The following is a 15,976-nucleotide window of genomic DNA, read 5'->3' as shown; positions in this document are numbered from 1 at the left end:
TTCTGCAGGCACAGCACTTTAAACCATTATTGGCTGTTAATACCTTGATACAAATTCATAGCATCATAGAATTTAAACCTGGGCAAGGCCTTAGAAATGACCTAGTCCAATCTGCTCATTTTAGAGTTAAGGAGACTGAAGGTCAGAGAAATGAAATAGCACACTACATTAAGGAGCAGGGCCAGGAACCAAATCCAAATCCTCCAACTTCACATTTGGTGATCTTTCCCTGAAAGTTTACCATACCATCTCATAATCCTTTTCTTCTCCAAAAATACTCTATTATAGGAAAGAGATCCAAATTGATGGATAAGGAAATAACCTTCTGTCTCATATTTATTTGGGGTTAAGGGAAATATACATTCAAAGTTGTTGTTTCTCCTTCATTCTCGAAGAGGACCATGATATCTGGAAGGTGAGGTCATGACATGCAAGTAAATTGACTTAAGTGAGGGAGGGTTGTACAAAGTCACCAGCCTCACTGTAGCACTCAGGGAGAAACAGACCAAACAGATCATATTCATTTCAGAGATTAAACATGTTAGGTGTATAGCAAAGGTAAAATGGGGAAACAATATTAATAAATTTTAAAGTAAGTTGATTCAAAGCACAGAGCCCTGCTCTCAGAAGACAAATTCAGAGAGGCATCTGAAGTAGGAGTAATGAAAAGGAAAAGGAAATAGGGGACATGGGAAAGCAGCAAAGATCCTCTACAAATTGTTGCCTGTCTCATTGGTCCAGAAGAGGGATAGAGAGGGTGATATGACTAGTTCGATGCAATTAGCTTCCTGCCTTACATACTTAGAGAATTCAGATTTGGAATTTGTATACAAGTTGTATTAAATGGTCTTCCTATCCTACCATCTTTTGTCTTGGTGGGGGACTTATTAATGGTGTGACATTATATTTAACCTTGCCTTACAGGATTCATAGCATTCTTAGGATAATAACTTTATAGACATGAGGAACCCTAGGTCATTCAGTTTACTTCCTCATTTTGCAGATATTACATAGAATCTAACTATATTTTATAACTCAAAAAGGAGGTGGGTTAGTCATGGAGTGAACACAGAGAGCACTAGGTAGACAAGCAGAGTACTGCATTGGCATTCACTGATGTTAAAAACCCAGAAGACCGTGAGCATGATGGATGAGTCTTCTGTGGATGATTTATGGGAAGACATAGAAAAAAAGCATAGGCTGAAAAGATGTGGATGGGCTGTCATCAACACCAATGGAGGGAATATCCTCATGGTTGAGGTCATTATTTTATTTAAATACCAAAGTCTTGACAAAATATCAACCAACTTATTCAGTTAGCAATCATTTCATACTCAGTCCACGCTCTAATAAGAATCTTTAAGAAGATGATAATGATGAAAAGGAAGAGGGTTATTTCAGCTAAGAGGTCCCAAGGGTCATTCAGATTTTCTGTTATGGTATTAGATTACAAACAAAGGAGTGTAGTAGAACATGGTGGAGTAGAAAGAGGATTGTGTTAGTAATTAAAAATTCTATGCTTTAGTTCATACTCTCCTGCTAACTTGAGGAATGGTTTGCTTTCAATAGAGTTATTTTCCATTCTGTGCTTCAAAAATATTTCATGTGTTCATTTGTGGAAACCTAACCATTTAAAGTGTACCTGATAGCTCCTGTCAAAATATCTCATGGCTCCTGACTTAAGCTAAGCAAAACACATAAAACAATGGAACCATTAAAGGATGCTTGTAAAATACACTTATTTTGGAGAATTTTGCCAAAATGATTTTTAAAGGTAACTGAGTTTGTTCTGTTCTGGTTAGTTGAGTATCGATGTCTAGGTTGAATCATAGGTGTTTTGAAAAACAAATCAGCAATTCCTCTTTTAAACTCTGTTAAATGTTCTTGTAATATGGTTCTAATTTTTTTATCATGAGGTGGTTCAGTGGATAGAGGGGGTGGAGTTAGGGATCTGAGTTCAAATTCAGCCTCAGGCACTAGCTGTGTGATCCTGAGCAAGACACTTAATTTCTATTTGCCTTAAACAACTAGAGAAGAAAATTGCAAAACACTCTAGTATCCTTGCCAAGAAAATTGCGTAATAGAGTTCAGAAGAGTTGGGCATGATGGAACAAAAATTTTTAACCATAGATAGTGACACCAAAGAGCAACTCTGGGTAAGTCACTTAACCCTATTTGCCTCAGTTTTCTCATCTACGAATTAGCTGGAGAAGGAAATGGTAAACCACTTCAGTATCTCTGCCAAGAAAACCCCCTAATGGGGTCCAGAAGAGTTGGACATGATGGAACAATTTTTAACCATAGTGACACCAGACTGTGACTCTGGGCAAGTCACTTAACCCTATTTACCTCAGTTTCCTCATCTATCAAATGAGCTGAAGAAGGAAATGGCAAAGCACTCCAGTATCTCTGCCAAGAAAACCCCAAATGGAGTCATAAAGAGTTGGACATGACTGAAAATGACTAAAGAACAACAGTGACCTCAGAGGGAGTATCACAGTCAGAGGAAGACACAAATAGAAAGCAAACTTGAGAAGAGAGAAAAGTAAAGAAGAGATCAGTATCTGCAAGATGGATATCCTCAGAAGACCTTCTCACAGATAAAGCTGGAAACATTGACTGTTAGCATTAGGAATCTGGCAAGGATCTGCTAATTGAAGATGAAACCAAAAGTCAGGATGGGAAATCCCATTCTCATTAAAAAAAGAAAGCCTCTCCCTAAGCCTCTAAGCAACAACTACCTAGTACAGTGAACAGTCAGTTGGTTGATGCAGATACCAACGAGAGTTTGCCCAGAGAGCTGAGGATCTCAGTTTTGGCAAGTATGGAGGGTGAGGGCCAGGTTCCAGTGACCTTCAGAGAGTATACTATTTTTGTAATCTGTTAACTGCCCAGAAAATTACATGTGAATCAAATGCAGAGTGGTCTGCCTGCTGGGAGAGAAGCTGCAAGGGCTCAGGGAATATATGCCCACTACAAGGCCTGTTGGGGAGGATTGAATGTTTCCTGAAAAAACAGAATATGTGTTTCAAGAAGAAAACATAGAAACAAAGGAAATCGAAAGAAAGCAAAATAGCAGAGGGGAATCCAAGCCTGTATTGGGAGTTTTGAGGGTGGAAAAGAACAAAGAGAAGAAGTCTCATTAAATTACAGATTAAAATATGAAATTGGAAGGCTATGTTTAATACCAAAGAAACAGATTGAATTAAAACAGATGGAAGGAGCAGTTAAGTGAAGTTTTCTAACATATGATGTAGTCTGTGTGGGAATCCCTGAACCAGAGGTATGAAGGTTGGTGGAGAACGTTTAAATAGGGATCAATGAAGGGAGAAGATGAAGCAATAACAGAAAAGGAGTCTACATGGCCAGAAGAAGGAAATGGATCATGTGCATATTAATAGATTAATAAATGCTTTTTGAATCAAGTATTACATGTTTAATGTTTGTTAAATTAAACTGAATTGGGTTCAAGAAGCAGATCACATAGCTGGTATGTGGATTTGATGGAGTGACCATGAGGATTTCAACAATGCAGATATCTGTAAGAGCTCCCTCCCTGCCTATCTCTCTCCTCCCTCTGTCTCTCCTCAAAGCAGAAGAGCTAGTAAAGTCTTAAATTGCCATACAGATAATTTCATGCTTCAAAAGATGGAGGAAGTGACAAGGATAGTTCCTATTTTTGACTTGATCAATAAGGAAGAAACTTGTTGCCAAAGTAGAGATAATGGGAACTTTGGAATGAAATGTTTTTGAGAGTTTTTTCTTTATTAGTGGCATGGTTCTCAGAGTGTATACAATGCAAAGGGTTAACAGAACTGAAACATAAATGAGAGGATAGTAAAGAACACCTAGGGGCCTGAGTTCAAGTCATGACTTCTGGACATCTCCAGGTCCCCCCAAAAAACATATTTCTGTGGCTGCTAAATCCATTGTTGGGGATCTTTGAAAAATCTCAGGGTATAGTAGAGGGGCATATATTCTAGTTTTCAAAAGGAGAAAGTAACTGGCAAGAGGGCTTGACTTTCATTACTATCAAAATACTAGGACTCATTATAAAACAATCAATCAGTCCATCTAACAACAAATATCTTTTATGTGCTGGGCAATGGAGATACAAGTACAAAGAATGAAACAATCCCTAACTTACTATGAATTTATATTCTAGTAAGGGAGACTGTAATAGGGGATAATAAGGTAGCTAAGTGGTTAGAGTGCTGGATCTGAAGTCAGGAAGACTCATCTTCCTGAGTTCAAATCCGGCTTCAGACACTATCTGTATGACCCTGGGCAAGTCACTTTACCCTGTTTGCCTCAGTTCACTCATATGTAAAATGAGCTGGAGAAGGAGATGGCATTTTACAGATGAGGAAACTAAGGCAAACTAAGTTTTACAGGCAAACTAAGGCAAAAAAAAAGATCTGAACTCCGGAAGACGAGTCTTCCTCCCTCCAGGCCTGATGCTCTATCCACTGTGCCACTGAGCTGTGCCTCTGCAATTCTAATGCCTATCATAAAGTCCTGCACTTTAAAAAAATATAATTGAAAAGAAAATTTTAATGCTTTTTTATTTCTCTCACAGTAATTTCTAAAATTATTTCCCATTCCAAATAAATTTCCCTGTAATAAAGAAAACAGTTAAAAAAACCATCTTCTATAACAACTATGTCTGATTGTATAGCTAATCTTCTGCCCTAATAGTTTTCTCACCTCTCTGACAGGAGAGAGTTACATTTCATTTTTCTCTTCTCTGGAAACTTTACTGGTTTTTCGACTGGCAAGCTTTTCATTTACATTATTGTAGTAATGATATACAGATTGTTCTTATTTTTTTTGCTTATTGGATTTTGAATCAATTTATACAAATCTTTTCATGTTTCTTTGAATTCCTCATATTCATTCCTTCTTAGAGGAAGCTATACTTGTGATAGGCTATGAATATCCTTTTGTGAAACAGCCAGAGATGTCAAAGGTCACAAGCACATGCTCGGAAACGTGACATGGGGATAGAAACTAATTTGTGAGGACACTTGTATGAAAAGGAAAAAGTATGTTGGAGTAGAATGTGACAGGTAAAGCTTATTGCAATTGGTACTTTGCTTTCCTGACTGTGTTGGTCAAACTGTGTTTCAGTATGTCCTTGAAACATCTCTTCAAAGTTCAACATACAATGGCCATTCATCATTGGTGACTGCTATAAAATGACATGGAGGAATATGGATGTGTCTCCTCAGAGACCAAGTTCCTGAACCTCTTTCTTGGTGACTTACTCATAAACTACATAGAAAAGGAAGAAAGAAAAGGAGTGAGCAGTGAAATTTACTTTCTGTCTATGTGAACTGGGACAAATTATTTGACTTCTTCAAACTTCAGTTTATTCATAAAATGATGAGATTGGACTGAAAATGACCCCTAAAATGTCTTCTAGCGCTAAATCTCTGATCCACATGTGCCCTTTGGACAAGTCAAGCACAGTGTTCCAAGTGTCTTTCCTCCTGAGAAATGTATTCTTTCTTGTATATCTTATATATCTTTTCCCCTTTCTTCTAGACCTCATCCAGAAATTTATTTATCAAACATTTATTAAGCACCTATGTATGTATGACCATATGCCAAGCAGTAGGGAAACAAAGATGGAATGAAGCAGAGCCCATCCTGAAAAAGTTAATACTAACAAAGATGGCACACATACGCAAGTAATAATAATTTTTGACGTATTCATGACACATGTATATGACATTTTTATAGAACTTCAGCCTTTGACACCATCAATCAGTCAATCAGTAAATAAGTCTGAAAGGAACTTCGCATACATTATCATGTTTGGTCCTCACAGCAGCCCTACTAGGTATTATTCTAGGTATTATTATTGCTATTTTACAAATGAGAAAACAAATTCAGGGACTCCAAATGACTTTCCCTCAGATATACAGTTAGTAAATTCCAAAGGTAGGATGCTCACTCAGGTCTTCAGCCCTCTATCCCCCATGCCAGAATGCTGCTCAGATTAGACCATAACTACACAGGAGAAAACCAAATGTTATACTCTTCGGAGGAAGGAGAAATTTCTTTTGGTGTTAGAAGTGGCTTCATGGAGGACCATAAAAGAAGAGAAAAATTCACAAATAGAGTTAGGGTAGGGATTAGGAACACTCATTCCAGGGAAGGGAACAGAAAGGATCAAAAGTATAGAGGGCTGGATGAGAATAAGAAAAGGCAAGTATTTGACTGGAACAGAAGGAATGTCAGAGATGAGGCTGGAGAAGTAAGCCTAAAACCAAATTGTGGCAGCCCTTAAATGGACTTGTACCATATTTGGTATACATGGAAAAGTAACTGGAGGTTTTTAAATAGAGAAGTGATGCATGATAAGAACTCTGCACACTGCAGATGACTATAATAACTATGAGAAAAATACATTGGAGAATGGATAGTTGAGGCAAGGAGACCTCATGATCTTTTGCAGTTGTTTAATAGTAATCTAAGGTGGTAGTAGTGGAGATAGAGAAAAATAGAATGATGCAAGTAGTAAGGTGAAGGCACAGTGAATAGAGTGCCAGGACCTGGAGTCAGGAAGACTCATCTTTCTGAGTTCAAATCTGACCTCAGAGGTTTCCTAGCTCTGTGACCCTGGGCAAGTCACTTGACTCTGTTTGCCTCAATTACTTCAACTGTCAAATGAACTGGAGAAGGAAATGGCAAATCACTCCGGTTATCTCTGCCAAAAAAAAACCAAACCCAAATGGGGTCATGAAGAGTAAGGAGACAATTGAAATGACTGAATAATATTGTTAAAACATGTCAAGATAAATATGATTCCTCATCCTTCTTGGCTTCCCTTCAGCTTTTGATACCCCCAATCAGCCAGTAAATAAGCATTTACTAAAGCCTTAACTTGAGGAAGGGGCCCAGGGAAGTCACCTCATCATTTCTCAATTGGCTGCTCTCCCAGACTTTATCATTATCCACAGAAATTCATCTTCCTGCAAGATTACATCAGTTCTGAAACTCACACCTCCCCAACATCCATTACCCCTCTTTGCTACCTTTCTAGTCTCCTTAAACTTAACTCCCCTCCCCATCTTCCAAGGTCCAATGACATTAGCCTTCTTACTACTGCTCAGACATGACACTCTATCTCCTTTTCATTGGCTAGTACCCCCATGCCTGCAATACTCTCTCATCCATCGCCTCCACCTGCTGTTTTCCCTGACTTCCTTCATGTATCAATTCAAATTCCACCTTCTACAATATTCCTTTCAAAGTTGTCTTCCCCCCACAATAATTTCCAATGACTTCCATCTGAGATAGATTACTTTCTACTTGTATTTTCCTTTTAAATTCAATTTTGGCCATAAATTGTCTTTCCATTAGAATGTGAACTCTTTGAGAGCAGGGATCATGTTTTTGCCTTTCTATATATACCCAGATCTTATCACCTTGCCTAACACATAGCAAACATTTAATAAATGTTTGTTGATTGCCTCTCTGACTGACTCCATCATGACAAAAGTGAGTGAAAAGGAAGATGGGAAATAGGGAAATTAAAAGGAGAGGAACATTTAAGGGAATGAGAGTGTGGAAGAGATGAGTTCAATTTTGTGCATGTGTAGTCTGACGTACTGAGAGGAGGTACAGATCATGTGTCCATCAGATAGTTGGAGATGTAGGTCTGGAGCTCATCAGGGATGAGAATTAGGTTGGATATAAAGATCTGGGATCTATCCACATGTAGGAAATAATTGAAAATCCTGGAACATATTATCTCAGCATGGAAGAAAGTATAATGAGAGCCATGAAAAAGTAGGAAGAGCTGTTTTGGGATTGAGGGGATGAGCTATGTGTATATATTCACCCACCTCCCTAGATCTTCAAATAATGAGTTGGTGACTTGTTTTATATATTGAAGAAGGAATACATCCATCAGATGTAGGTAGGATGAATGACCTCCAAATTCCTTCCCTACTTTGATATTGTGATTCTCAGGAAACAAATACTGAGGATAGAGCCTTGGGATACCCACATATGGTTAGTGGGAAGAGGAAGAGACATGAGTCAAAGAAAAGAAGAAGCAAATGAAGAGAACTGCATTGTCTCAAAAGCCCAAAGAAGAGAGAACAACCAAAAGAAGTGAGGATTCAAAATAATGCAGAAAAATCAAAGAGGGTAAGGACTGGGAGCTAGCAAGGACATTGGAGTTAGTGAAGATTAGTCTATTGGCCACATTTGAGAAGAAAAACAACAAAGAAATTAGAAAAAACAGCAAGACAAATAGAATATATTTTTCTTTAAAATTAAGAAAAACTGCCTGTCTCTCTACCCCTTCCCTGTAAAATTGTTTAAGTTTACATAAGCCAGTATAGATAAGATATAAAACATAAGCTAAAATATACTTAAAGGACAAGATTGATGGAAAAGGAGGATTTATTTTTCAAGAGAAACAAATATATAGTTTGCTATATATATAATTGCTACTTGTTTTAAAATAAAGGTTAGAATATCTATGAAGTTATGAAGTATAGCTATTTGATTGAATTAGAAACAACTTCTGATAATATAATAAACGTGTGGGTGTTCAGCACATACTTTCTGATAAATAAATAGGAGTAAAACATGTTGGAACCATAAGGCATTCTTTGTTATAATTAGTATTAATTAAGCCATTATTACAACTTGGTATCTACAGTTGAACTCCATAATCTAAAGAGTATATAGGAAATTCATTTGCCAGTGACTCAGTAGTGAACAAAGAGGAATTCTTGTGATAGAGTGAAAATAAATGCATCCTTTGAAAACACAAAATTAAGAATCTGGAGACATGGGTTCGAGCCCTTTAGCTATGCGACCTTAAAAAAATCAATTCGTCTCTCTGTGTTTCACTTTCTTGTTTATAATATAACAAATTTTCAGTCAATTAAGCATTTTTCATCTTTTTTGTATCTTTGGCAATTTGGTGAAAACTATCAACCCCACTCAAAATAGTGTTTTTTTAAATATCTAAAACAAAATACATAGGATTGTGATTACAAGAAAGCCAATTATATCTATATGTCATTTTACATGCATGCATACATACATAGATACATACATATGTATTTCAAACTTCATAGAATCTCTAGAATATATGATCTCTAAGACTCCTTTCTGAAAATGCTGATACTCTCTGATTCTAGATACTTAAAATTAGGTTGATCATGACTTTGATGTGGCTAATCCTGGAATGAGAGGTTCTATTCTTTTTTGTGATTGTGTAATTTTTGCTTAGGCATAAGTAGAAAAAAAAAATCTCTTTTAAAATATCTGAGCTGACTCTAACTTGTGTTTTTTTTCCTAAAATAAAAGCAAGTTTTAAATCCTATTTTGGGTTACAACAATCTGTTTACTGTTTTGCCATACTCTTTTTTCAACTTTCTATAGCTCCTTCTAAGGATCACACGTTGCTTTCAAAGATACGTTGCTTTCTCTTTTTGGAAAAAGAATGCAGCAGAATCTTGAAAGCAGAGAACTGGAAGGCACGTATCTCCAAATCATTATGCTCACTAAAAGAGAGTAAGTCAGAAATTGGGTGGGGGATAGGTGAAGATTGGTTTTCTCAAACTCATATTGAGTATTTAAGCTCTTTGGATGGAAATTGTCACTGACTGATATGGTTGCTAAGAAAATAAGCTTGAGAAACAAATATATATACATATGGGGCATTGGCTGTGGTGACTACAAAGCTTCCTCCCAAAATTTTGGTCTGATAATCATTAGAATACTACAATTGGAAGCACTATGTTGCATAAGTTGTAGAGGATTTCTGAAAAGTCAAGACGGGGTGGGGATCCTGTGGCCTTCTAGGTTCTTGGGAGTGGCCTCTTGACTGAGTACAAGTTTTACAGAACAAATCCTTTTGTTAAGGGATTTGTTCTATGAAGTTTGGATTCAGTCAAAGGGCTGCACTTGACAACCTAGAGGGCCAAATTTGGTCTCGAGGCCACAGGTTTACCACCACTAGTCAAGAATTATCAAATTAGGGAGATGGAGCCAAGGTGTCAGAGTAGGAAGATGCATATACTCTAGTGCTTCCCTCAAAGCCCCCAGCACTGGCCCCAGGTGGTGGCAGAGGTGGCAGCAGCAGAAGCAGCAGCAGCAGTAATGGGTGGTAGACAGCTATGGTGACCGTGGAAACAGCCTGGGTCCATTGTCACAGTGGTTCAGCTTAAAGCCTCTGGGGGAATTGAGCAAGGGATCTGAACCTCAGTCCAGAGCAAGGTCCTTGGGGGAGGAGGGGCACTAGGACTCTCCTCTTGACAAAGTATTCAGAAGTCAAGTAACTGGCTGGGAAAATGCCCCAAAAAGGGGGAAAAATAAGACCATAGAAGGTTACTTTCTTAGTGAATAGGTATCTCCTTCCATCCTTTCAGATGAGGAAGAACAATGCATACTGTCAGAGGAAGTCAAGGTTTCTGTCTCTAGTACCTCCAAAATGAATATGAAATGGGCTCAGGCCATGGAATAGCTTGAAAAGTGAGTCAACACCTTGCTAAAGGAGAACCAAAAAAATGCTGAGGAAAATAACACCTTTGAAAAGAGGCTAACTCAATTGGAAAAAGAGGTCCAAAGAGCCAATGAGGAGAAGAAGGTTTAAAAAGCAGAATTAACCAAATGGAAAAGGAGTTTCAAAAGCTTACTGAACAAAATGGTTCTTTAAAAATGAGAGTGGAGTTCAGGGAAGCTAATGAATATATGATAAACCAAGAAGTTACAATACAAAACCAAAAGATTGAAAAAATAGAAGATAATGTGAAACATCTCATTGGAAAAACAGCTGATCTGGAAAAGAGATGCAGGAGAGATAATTTAAAATTATGGGAATACCTGAAAGCCATGATCCAAAAAAGAGCTTAGACATTTCCTTTCATGAAATTATCAAGGAAAACTGCCCTGATATTCTAGAACCAGAGGGCAAAACAAATATTGAAAGAATCCATCAATCACCTCCTGAAAGAGATCTGAAAAAAAAAAACTTCTAGGAATATTGTGGCCAAATTTCAGAGTTCCCAGGTCAAGGAGAAAATATTGCAAGCAGCTAGAAAGAAACAATTCCAGTACTGTGGAAATACAATCAGGAAAACACAGAATTTGGCAGCTTCTACATTAAGGGATCAGAATAGGATATTCCAGAAGTCAAAGAAACTGGGATTAAAGCCAAGAATCACCTACCCAGCAAAACTGAGTATAATATTTCAAGGGAAAAAATGGTCATTCAGTGATACAGAGGACTTTCAAACATTTGTGATGAAAAGACCAAAACTGAATAGAAAATTTGTCTTTCAAACACAAACATCAAGAGATGCATGAAAAGATAAACAGGAAAGAGAAATCATAAAGGACTTTCTAAAGCTGAACTGTTTACATTCCTACATGGAAGGATAATATTTGTAACTCTTGAGACTTTTCTCAGTATTTGGGCAGGTGGAGGAATTATACACACACACACACACACACATATACACACACACACACACAGATGGAGAGTACAGGTTGAGTTGAATCAGAAGAGATGATATCCATAAAAAAATTAAATTAAATTAAGGGGTGAGAGAGGAAAATATTGGGAGGAGAAAGGGAAAAATGGAATGGGGCAGACTCACTCATAAAAGAGATAAGAAAAAACTTTTTCAATGAAGGAGTAAAAGGAGGAGATGAGAGGGAAAAATGAAGCTTACTCTCTTCACTTATGGCTTAAGGAGGGAATAATATGCTCACTAAATTTGGTATGAAAATCTATCTTACACTACAGGAAAGTAGGGGAGAAAGGGACAAGTGGGGTGAAGGGAATGATGGAAGGGAGGGCAAATGGGAGAAGGGAGTAACTTAGAAGTAAACACTTTTGGGAAGGAACAAGGTCAAATGAGAGAATAGAAATAAGGGGAAACAATGTAGGATCAAGAGCAATATAGTTTGTCTTACACAACATGACGATCATGGATATCTTTTGCAAATGACACATATATTGCCTGTGTTGAATTGCTTGCCTTCTCAGTGGAGATGGGTTGGGAGGGAGGGAAGGAGAGAAGTTGGAATCAAGGTATTAGAAATGAATGTTGAGAGTTGTTATTGCATACAATTCAGAAATAAGAAATACGGGTAATGGAGTATAGAAAAGAAAGAAGATGGGAATTAGGAAATGGTGGCATATGATAGAAGGGAGGGCACATTGAGCGAAAGGGTGATCAGAATGCAAGGTGTTATGGGGTGAGGGGAGGGGAAGATGGGGAGAAAAATTGGAACTCAAAATTTTGTGGAAATGAATGTTGGAATCTAAAAATAAATAAATAAAACTATTGCAGAATTATCAAATTATCACAATCAAAATTGTCAAATTAATATCATAATTTTGTTTTAGGAAATGGTAGAAAGACTAAAAAGACAAGAGTTCTTTAATTTAGAAAAGTCAGTAACATATAACTATTAACCCTCAAATAATTTGTACTTGAGGGATAACTATTTTTTAAGCTGTGAAGTCTAGGAAGAAGTATATGCTGATCAATAAGTTAGAGATGGTCAGCAGAGGACTACACCTGTTTTCTCCTAAAATGGTTTAAGTGGCACATTCATCAGGCATGGAAGAATAACTAAGAAGGATGTTAGTAAACAAGTTCTTTAGAAATGGAAGTTGGTATTGCAATGATCTTCTTAAAGTCAAGCTCACTTCTTCCACTTGGTGCTCTTTATCAGAATACGACTAGACCACACAATCTCTATGAGTCTATCTGTTGCAGGAATTTTGTTTGTGGAATATAGTGCCAGCACCTTGAAGATAATATTTCCACAGAGATATCTTTGTGGTTGGCTGGGCTTGGCTTGGTTTTAATTGGTGGACATCACACAAGAAGTAGGAGCAGTTCAGAGAAATTGAAGGAAAAAGAGGGAAAAGAAATGCTAGCCAAAATCTGGCTACAAAACATTTCCCCCATTCCCCTTTTCACCTATTTGGGTTAGAAGCAGAGTTGGTCTTTAGAGTATTGAAGCAACATCCTTTTCAGTGTAGGTATTTTAGGAATAGACAGGTGTATAAGTCAGGCCGATGTAGAGAGGAATTTCTGAGAACATAGTTGTTAATTCTTAGTTTTTGAAGAGAACCGATGATATCATGGGGTGATGGTTTGACTTGCACGTAAATTGATTTAAGTGAGGCAGAGCTGAACCAAGTCATCACCTTCACAATCTTCCAGAGTCATCCAAGTCCAGTGACAAGATAGAAGTCAAGACAACTGCTGATGTCCCAGAATGCAATGAATGACCTTGGCATCTTTGATGTCAAACCAAGCTATAAACACTCGACCTTTGGAACAAATTGTTTTCATCCACCCATTCCATCATGGGAAATCTTCAATGGGCTTGAGGTTTGCTGATTACCCTAAATCTGGTTTTACTTGGGTATGACCACTGTGTGTGCTATAAATTCTTGGAGCCACAGATGAGAGTTGTGTGACACATAGACACCAAATGTAAATGAATAGCCCTGAAAACAGTTTGGCAAATCCTCCCACCAGAGATGTTGAGCACCCCATAAAGCCCCTCTGGGAACATTGGAATGTTGGAGGTAGCCATCTTCCTGTCCCAATCACCCATTCAGTCATGATCAAGAGAATATCTGATTTTTTTTCTAGGCCTCACATGACAACCCATCAGAAATTAAATTGCCTGTATCTTCTCTCACTCATCTGGGAGACAGGTAGTTGATTATAATATACTGAATATCAGATATGGCTCTTCTGCAGCTAGGAGGATCGAGGAAAGAGGAAACAGACTCCGATCTGAAATGTATGTTTTACCTTAGGGAGTTGAACTGGATAGAAAGATTACTTTCTATGACACACTTGTTTCGTGTTTCTTGATTTTGCCAAGATTTTTACTAATTTAATTGAACAGTTTGTTAAGCTATGAAGTTTTAGTGAATGTAAATGGGCTGGATATACCATAGGGAATTGCTAACGTGTGTGGATGAGACAAGCTAAATAACTGGAGTACATCTACATATAGAGCCTCACATGTAATAATTTGACCCTTAAAGAACCTCATATCCTGAGTAGTTTCTGGAGCCTCACATTTCAGGAGAGGCACAGCTTGTTATATCTGTGAGGTTGCCTTAAAACACGTGAGAGATAGTAGGATGTTTGTTGCCATATGAGTATATAGAGGGAGCATCTTCTGTCCTGGGAGATTTGACTTTAAATTGAATGCTCAGTGGCTCTCTTGACATTATTCTCTACTTCCTGACCATTTATTTTAAATTCATTTACTTTTAACATTTAAAAAAATGAGTTCCAAATTCTTTCTTCCCTTCCCATCCCACTCCATTGAGAAAGAAAGCAGTTTGATATCAGTTATACTTATGAACTCATGCAAAATATATTACCATATTAGCCACATTATAAAAAATAAATGCAAAAAAGGTGAAAAAATATGCTTCCGTCTGCATTCAAAGTTTAACAATTCTCTTTCAGAGGGTGGATAGCATTTTTTTCTATCATAGGTTCTATGGAATTGTTTTAGTTCATTATCTTCGACTAACTAAGTCTTTCATAGTTGATCATTGTTACAGAATTGCTGTTACTGGGCACGCTGGAGTCTTGGTTCTGATCTCTTCACTTTGTGTGAGTTCATATTAGCCATTCCAAGTTTTTGTCATTTTTATGGCATAATTGTGTTCAATCAAAATCATATAAAATAACTTGTTCAGTAATTCCTCAACTGATGGGCAACCCCACAATTTCCAAATTTTTGTGACCACAGAAAGAACTGCTACAAGTATTTTTAACCTATTGGTCCTTTCCGCTTTTCTTCTTTGCAATACAGATCTAGCAGTGGTATTACTGCTGGGTCAAAGATATTCAAAGTTTTATTGCCCTTTGGGCATAGTTCCAAGTTGTTCTCCAGAATGGTTGGCAAGTATACAACTGCACCAACAGTACATTGGTGTGCCTATTTTTCCACATTCCCTCCATCATTGGTGAGTTTCCTTTTCTATCAAGTTAGAGAACCTGATGTGTGTGAGATACGGTACTTCAGAGTTGTTTTAACTTTATACTTCTCTAATCTGTAGCGATTTAGAATATTTTTATATAACTTTTGATACCTTTGATTTTTTCTTCTGAAAACTGCCTATTCATACCTTTTGATCATTCATCAAGTGGGGAGTAGCTTTTACTTTTCTAAATATGGCTTGGTCCCCTATATATCTGAGAAATGAGGCCCTTATCAAAGTCAGAGGAATTTGCTATAAAATCCCCCTGTGCCCCAGTTTCCTGCTTTTCTTCTAATTTTGGCTGTATTGGTTTTTTTGTTCAAAAATCTTTTAAATTTCATGTAATCAAAATTATTCATTTTACTTATCATGATCTGCCTTATCTCTTGTTCAGTCGTAAGCTCTTATTTATCTATAGATCTGACAGATACAATTTTCCATGCTCCCCTAAGTTACTTAGGATATCACACTTTATGTCTGTGTCCTTGTCTATGTCTATACCTACATTCATATATATAGAGGTATGTATATATACATATATACACACACCTATATATAGATATGTGTATGTGTGTGTATATGTGTATATATATATATATATATATACACATACACACACACACACACACATATATATACACAGAGGGAGGGGGTATGCCTATACCTTTATAAGTGTCATATGTGTGTGTGTGAGTGAGTGTCTATAGTATAACCATTTTTACATTATTTTGTATAAAATGTAAATGTTGGTCTATGCCTAATTTCTGTCAAACTGTTTTCCCATTTTCCCAGCATTTTTTTGCCGAATTGTGAGTTCTTGCCCCCAAAGCTTAGATCTTTGGGTTTATTAGACAATAGATTACTATAGTCTTTTACTGAGGTATATCTCATACTTGGGGTAGCTAGGTGGTGCAGTGCATAGAGCACCAGTGCAGGAATCAGGGGGACCTGAGTTCAAATCTC

This window comes from Notamacropus eugenii, chromosome 6 (assembly GCF_028372415.1).
Source record: "Notamacropus eugenii isolate mMacEug1 chromosome 6, mMacEug1.pri_v2, whole genome shotgun sequence".
NCBI classification, from domain to species: Eukaryota; Metazoa; Chordata; class Mammalia; order Diprotodontia; family Macropodidae; genus Notamacropus; species Notamacropus eugenii.
The sequence above is the reverse complement of the archived record's forward strand: the minus strand, read 5'-3'. Positions refer to the sequence as shown.